This window comes from Zingiber officinale, chromosome 3B (genome assembly GCF_018446385.1).
Source record: "Zingiber officinale cultivar Zhangliang chromosome 3B, Zo_v1.1, whole genome shotgun sequence".
NCBI classification, from domain to species: domain Eukaryota; kingdom Viridiplantae; phylum Streptophyta; class Magnoliopsida; order Zingiberales; family Zingiberaceae; genus Zingiber; species Zingiber officinale.
In genome coordinates, this window is record NC_055991.1 from 105,792,824 (window position 1) to 105,800,167 (window position 7,344).

At 41.2% G+C, this 7,344-nt stretch overlaps 1 long non-coding RNA gene across 1 annotated transcript; it reads left to right on the forward strand.

Moving 5' to 3' along the window:
- The first annotated feature begins 1,984 nt into the window (after positions 1-1,984).
- Positions 1,985-2,979, forward strand: LOC121968488. Its single transcript, XR_006108177.1, has 4 exons — positions 1,985-2,317; positions 2,437-2,550; positions 2,659-2,733; positions 2,927-2,979. It is a non-coding gene; the product is annotated as an uncharacterized LOC121968488 (long non-coding RNA).
- Positions 2,980-7,344: the final 4,365 nt, after the last annotated feature.

The following is a 7,344-nucleotide window of genomic DNA, read 5'->3' on the forward strand; positions in this document are numbered from 1 at the left end:
AGGGACTCGATGATCCTGGTATGTCGAGGATGTTTGGATAGGTTTCCATTATCTTTGTGGACGATGTTGGGATCTATTACGTATCCGAGGTGAGTCACGTACACTACCTTTGCATAGATCTAGAGATGATTCGACGAGAACATCTATATGTGATTATCAGTAGTGCTGGTTTGGATTGTCTTTTGTTATGATGTTTGGGACACACAGTCACCAGTAGGAGTGTATCGTGGTTCCACAGGAGATAGAGGTTGTTACCGTTGGGAGCAGCCGAAATCAGTGTAGGAGATCCGCAGTCTTTTGTGACTCGCAGGATATTACAGACCTTTCGTCGAGGGTTTCTTCCGCATAGCTATGCTACTTTCACGCGTGACCATGAAAGGCGTGAAGTTTACTTGGACTGAGGATTGCAAGACCAGCTTCTAGGAGCTGAAGCGGAGACTAGTGTCAGCTTTGATTTTTGGTTTTTACCTTCGGAAGAGGACGAATTTGTCCTCTACACTGACGTGTCTCTAGAGGGTATAGGTGCTGTTCTGGTGCAGCACGGTAGAGTATTCTTTTATGCTTCTTGATAGTTGAGGGAGCCTGAGAAGAAAATACTCAGTTCATGATCTGGAGTTGGCCGTTATTATTTTTGCCCTGAAGATTTGGCGGCAGTACCTGTATGATATTACATTGAGATTCTCACTGACCATGGGAGTCTCAAATATCTGTTTACTCAGAAGGAACTTAATCTTCGACTGAGGAGATAGATGGAGTTACTGAAGGATTATGATTGTACCATTAGCTATCACCTGGGAAGAGCTAATGTGGTTACCGATGCACTTAGCTAGAGGTCCAGAGGGATTTTAGCTTGCCACCGAGTTGTGGTCACAGATTTGATTCAGGATTTCTCTGAGTTAGACATTGAGGAGCAGGGACAGACAGAGCAGGGTATTCTTGTTACCATAGTTGCTCAGTCGTCGATCAGGACGAGAATTCGAGAGACCCAGTTGTTGAGACCTCATAGAGCTCAACGTGAGGCAAAGTGGTCCATATTATCAGACAGAAGATGTCAGAGGCATAAGACTGCCAGAAGTGTTATGTTGACCGGAGTCGGAGACCCTTAGAGTTCTCCATTTGCGACCAGGTATTTCTACGAGTTTCACCCACGAAAGGGGTGAAGAGATTGGCCTCAGAGGTAAGCTAGCTCCGCGATACATTGGACCTTTCCAGATCTCGGAAAGGATTGGAGCAGTAGCTTATCGGTTGACACTATTGCCGTCCTTGGCAGGCGTTCACGTCGTATTTCACGTATCTACGCTGAGGAGATACGTACCTGATCTGATACATGTGTTGATAGATAATCTCAGTTCTCCTTTCAGCCTGACGTCACCTATGAGGAGGTTCCGGTATGGATTCTAGACCGGAAAGAGCGTCAGTTGCGGAACAAGACTATCCGGCTGGTTAAAGTCGGATGACAGCATCATTCAGACGAGGAGGCTACTTGGGAGCTCGAGAATATGATCCGAGCTCGATATCCCCATCTTTTTACGTGAGGTATGTGATTCAGTTTACCGTTCAGCATTTATACTTTCTATATCTGTTGTTAATACTTGCTGATGGTAGATAATGAAATTTGGGGACCAAATTTTTATTAGTGGGGGAGAATGTAAAATACCGGAAAATAAGCGAATATTAATAAGGGATTTTTTCGAAATTTTTGGAAATTTTTCGTTAATTTTTCGGAGCTCGTACGGACGAGTTGACGGGGATAAAAACGGGGTCCGGAAAAGCCTGTTTAGGCTACCCTGTTTTAATGAGGAAAAGTTTTAATTTCTTTTTCCTTTTTCCTTTTTCTTTTTATTGTTTTTTGCCGTCCCGTTTTCTTTCTCCCTCGCGCACCCGAGTTCTTCCCCAACTCCCCCGACGCCGTTTCCTCTGCTTCTTCTCCCCGAAACCGCTCGCGCCTCTCCTTGCCCTAACCTCCTCTGCGGCGATACCAGCCGCCTCCTCCTCTTCTCCGAGGCCGAAGCCTTTTTCCCTCTGCCCCTTTCCAGCGCCGCCGACCCGAGTAGCACCGCCGCAAACCGTGCCCTAGCCGCCGGCGACGTATGGAGCAGCGCCGATAGCCAGTGCCCTAGCCTCAGCCCGGGACACCCGACTCCAGCGACGCCACTTCCTTGCCTTTGCCGCCGGTGACGAGAGCCACCGCCGACCCCCTGTCGCCCTAGCCGTGGAGATACCGAGCACTGGCCGATCGCCTCTGCCCTAGCCACCTCGCGCCGCCACCACTGCCGACGCCGACCCTCTCCTTGCTGCCACTCTAGGTCACGGATTGGTGGGGTTTTTGTGCTTTGAGGGGTGTTTCTAATTTCTGGCAGCAACCCTTCCTGTCGCATTTTGATATCCAGCAGTGATCTCAACCGTGAAGTGAAGTTTTATGCTATGGGTTTGCAGTCAAGGATGCAATTGTGATCGTGAGGTGCATTAGAACTTGCTGTGGGGTTGTGCTGTGGTTGGACAGCCACTCCTTTCGGTATCTACTGGCTTCTGCAACGGGTGTCAACCTAGGTAAGATGTAGGAAAATGGATTGTCCTTGTTGTAGCTTGGTTGGAAATTCTATATGTTTAAGAATATGGATTAATTACTGTTTTGGTTTGTTCGTTTTGTTCCAGCAGCAATTTATCTGTGCTGGCTGTAAACAATCCTAATTGGGCAACAACTTTATGACTTCCAGCAGCGGTTGATTTGAGGTAAGGATTATGGTTTTGATCTTTGGGTTAGATTATTGCTAGTTGTGTTAGCAATAATTATTGATTTAGGTTTATAAGTTGTATAACGGTGTAGTTGGGGTTAATGAAACTAACCCTAACTGGTCAGTGGATTAGAAATTAGTTTAGCTATTTGTTTATAATTAAATTAGCTAAACTGTGCGATTTAACACAGGACTTTGACGCGAGACGAGTATCTCGGAGTCAGATTGGACCTTTCTATTTTTTTCGGAGGCGGGTACTTTTGACTTATGTCATTTGATATGCTTAGTAATTAAATTAACATGTTGCATTAATTGTGTTTCTTATCTGTTTCGGTTAATCACTACCCAAATCTTACATGCTTGATTGATTGATTGATTTTTGCATCTCGGGTATATTTTACCTGTTTATACATGCTTATAGGGGTAGTGATATGCCATGCTTGACCATGTTCAGGACCTAGGTTTTATACCTTCTGTATACCTTTGGATTGTTTTGGATTCGTTGACCTTTGATGCATTTTTTATATATATGTGGATTAGGTCAGGATATTCTTATGGTTAGTGCCATGCACCATTTGCATGATTGCATGCTGTGCGATAGTCCGCTCCATTATTGTTGAGCACATCGCCAGTTACATGGATCTACACACACCACCACTCATGGGTTAGTGGTCGATTCAGGCTGAGTGTGTTGCAGCAGGGACTCTGTTAGGCACCGTTGGTCCGCTCATGGGTAGTGTGACACAACGTGTTATCCGGCAGGGATTCCTCCCCGTCTTTGAGTACCGGGAGTTGAGAGCATTGCGCTCCCCCATCTATGATTTGGGGTAGGAGGATAGGTGTACTCCGACAGCATCCCGTCCACTCGGTCACTCATCAGGAGTAGTGACGACAGAGTGCATGGCACAGCCCTACCCACTCGGCCTCACTATGTGTGTGAGATGATCGATGGCGTCGGGGTGACCAGGACGCATCATTGGCATCATATGCATGATGCATTTATTGCTTGTGTTTGTGTATGCCGCATATTGTTTGGATACCTATGTTTGACATGCATCTGATTTCCTTATCCCTGACCGCTTGACCTTATACTCGGGACTGGTTAGTACAAGATTCTCCTGCTTATTTCAGATGCATTCTTATCTTTCTTATCGAGACATGCATGATTAGTGCTAGGTGTTGTTTTCTTTACTTTGCATATCATCCGCACTGCTGAGTGTTGGACTCACCCCGCCTCCATTATTGATATTTTCAGGTTGATGCTGTCAGGAGGGAGTTCCAGTCGCTAGTCCTCACTGCACGTAGTGCTGGTCCTGCAGACCTCCAGGATATGTTTGGTTTTCTTTGGTTTCTTTCTGTTCTAGACTGTTTGAATTCGTTATATTCTGGATTTATTTGCTTATGGATATGATATAGATTTTATTATATCGATGGATTTGGATTTGGTTTTTATTCTACTACATGCCTGCCTGGATGGCAGAAGAGGTGAGTTCGTCGGTTTTGAGCTTTACGAGTGTAGTTGAGTAGGGTGGTTTTTGAGTCAGAGTATTATTACTGCGTGGTTGTGTCAGCCAGAGGCTGAATATATATATAAACTGCGTGGTGATTGATTTTTATTATTGTTATGATTCCAGCCGCCTGTGGCTGAGTATTTAGTGCTTGTAGAAAATTTTTGATTGTCCGCCGTACAGGGGAGATGTTGCCGAAATTTTCTCGGACAGGGACTCTTCTGGGGCGTGACATTGCTTGAGAAGGCCGGAAGTTGGGTTCGGGTGAGCCATATTCCGGATGGCCGAAATCACCCAAACAAGAGGAACCAGAGCGGAAGACCCGGACCAAGGCGAGTGAAACCGGAGCGAAAGGTCCAGACTGAAAAAAGTCAACTTGGTTGACTTTCCAGGCCCGGGCGCTCGGAACAGGATTTTATCCGGATCGCATTTGACCGCGATCCCTTGCGAAGAGGATAAAGTTTTATCCCCCTCCAGGCGCCTGGAACCCTTCCAGGCGCCCCGAGCAAGGCTATATAAGCAGCCTTACTCCCAAAGCTAAACAATAACAAGAAAGATCAATACAATACTTGTATACATTCACTGTTCTATTTTAGCTTTCTGTTTCTATGTTTTCATTATTGTAAGAGGCTTCTCCGCCTGAAGGAGAAATTAGTGCGACTTCATTACCTTGGATTAACAACCTGTCCGGTTGTAACCAAGTAAATTCTCGGTGCCTCTTTTCTTTTAGTCTTTTATTTATTCTTATGCAAGTGTCTATTTTTTTTAAGTTATAAGCCGAGAAAGATTCTTTTGCTTGATTTGTGCAGGGTTTATTCATCCCTCCCCCCTTCTAGCCGATCGTCAAAGATCTTAACACATTAAAATATAAATTTAATTATGATGCTCCCAGCACCAACATAAAATTATGCAAATTAGCTGTTGTATTTCTATGTTATTGAGCAGTGCAAATATAATACACATAATTTAAATTATGGATCAACGGTAGTGATGTATAATAATCAAGGAGGACAAGGAGGAATAGAAAGTGAGAACATAACTTTCTACTTCCACAATTTGCTACATGGTTAATATTAAACAAAATGTATAACTATTCTTATAAGAAGTGTTCTGTTTTTATCAGCTTTCTTCCACGTAATCATGGGGAAACATAATGGCCTGTGCATAAAGGATGCAAAAGATCAAGAAAATGATAATGCACTGTGGACACAAATGATATGGATATGAGATTCAGTGACCAATTTTCAAATGGGTAAAAAGCAAAGGAAACAACTCGAATGGACACATAATAAATTGACAACATTTATTATTGTTTGTATCTAATACCAAAAGAATGTTTAGCATGGAGTTCGAGTCCAGAGTAAATGTTAAGACTGTAGAGCAAGATGATAGAAGACATGAGGAGACAGAGTACAAGAAATGGTAACTCCAAAATTCTTATTTATGATGGTCAAATGGAAGAAGATAAAATACAAGTAAAGAACATTAAACATATATCCTCAGACCATGGAGATAGTTTATCCTATATGCTAAAATTTTCTAAAACCAAACTTATTTTTTGCTTTTAGCTAAGATTTTGGAAATAACAGATAATAGGTATTGGGTTTAGAAGGTAAGGAAAATAGAAGTTTTTAATCCTTTTGCATCAATGTAATTGGCAAGATATATATATGTTTAAGGCTACAGATAAATCCTCAGTCATCGAGGGGTCAAAGCATAGAAACTAGCATACCCAAGCATCATTGATACGGGCTCAACCTGTGTTGGAGTTCAATATGAGACTTCAAATTTTAAACGGATATAATTTATAATTCGGAACTTGGAATCAAGCTTTGTCTGTCGTCGCGCATGCATAATTCGAAAACCTACGTTTGTTACGGATGTAAATGTAACCGTCAATTTTCAGCCCCAAATTTCCACGTTTAAATCTTTTGTATGGTCTTTTTATTATTTTTGGTAATTTTTATTTTTTAAATATTTAAGATAATTTTCATATTTCTAGTGTTTTTTAGAGAGAATTTATCTTGATCCGTGTCTTAATTTGAATTAAGATCGTTAAGTTAATTACTTTCTTTTTCGAGTAAAAATCTATTTTTTTTTTTTACAAGATTAGAATTAAGATCTGTTAATTGTAATTATTATAAATTTTTTTCTTATTTGAGTCTTAAGTTGTAATTTATATAAGAGTTATGTTTAAATGTTAAAGGATTAACCCTTCAAGTTTTAATAAAAAAATTTCTTCTCGAAGGTTCTCTTTTGGCCTTCTCCTCAATATTTCTTTTCGTATCAGTTCGCAAGATAATCGCTATCTTATCCAGCATCAATCATATTCTAAGATAAGATTATATTACAATTGCATCAGATGATCTGGATCAATTACAAGATAAAAATTCCAAGTGGTCGAATGATTTGATCAAGTTTCCAGCGATAAAAAGTTCTGAAGAACACCTAACACAGATCGACCAATATTCACATGAATTAGCACTTCCAAGCTAACTAAATACCATATTCGTGGCCTTAGTCTTAGGGTAAAAGGAACCGATGAAGTTGGGCGTCTCTTGTGACTCATCCAAATTTAAAGCATTTGAATCCAGTGATGAAAAGAAGCATGCTTTTCGTGGAGAGAGGAGACTCAATTGGAGAAGGCTTAACTATGTTTCCAGGAGGAGCACATGAATTCTTTGAGACTCATGTCTTATGGTCAGAAAGAACGCTTTCTGGATTTATTTAGTAGATAGAATACAAAATCAGATTATTTATCTCAGGATTAGTCGGATTGTATGAATATATGGTATATAAAAAAAATAGTATGTCAATCAAAGAAATGGGAAACTTAACCTCACTACAATGATGTAATAATAAAAATTATTCCGAGAGATGATTTTAAGAAATAATTGTAAACAAGTATACCAAAGTACAAGAAAGTTTGTGTATCTACAAGGCTACGGGGACACAATTATTCTGGCAGGAGATAAGACAATGAAAATGCTAGTAAATATAATGAATCACAAGCATCTTAAACATTAGTCACTTTACTCTCTCTTCGGAACAAGAAGTCCCTCTTTAATATTATTGGATCAGGGGTGATCCAGAGGAGGGGG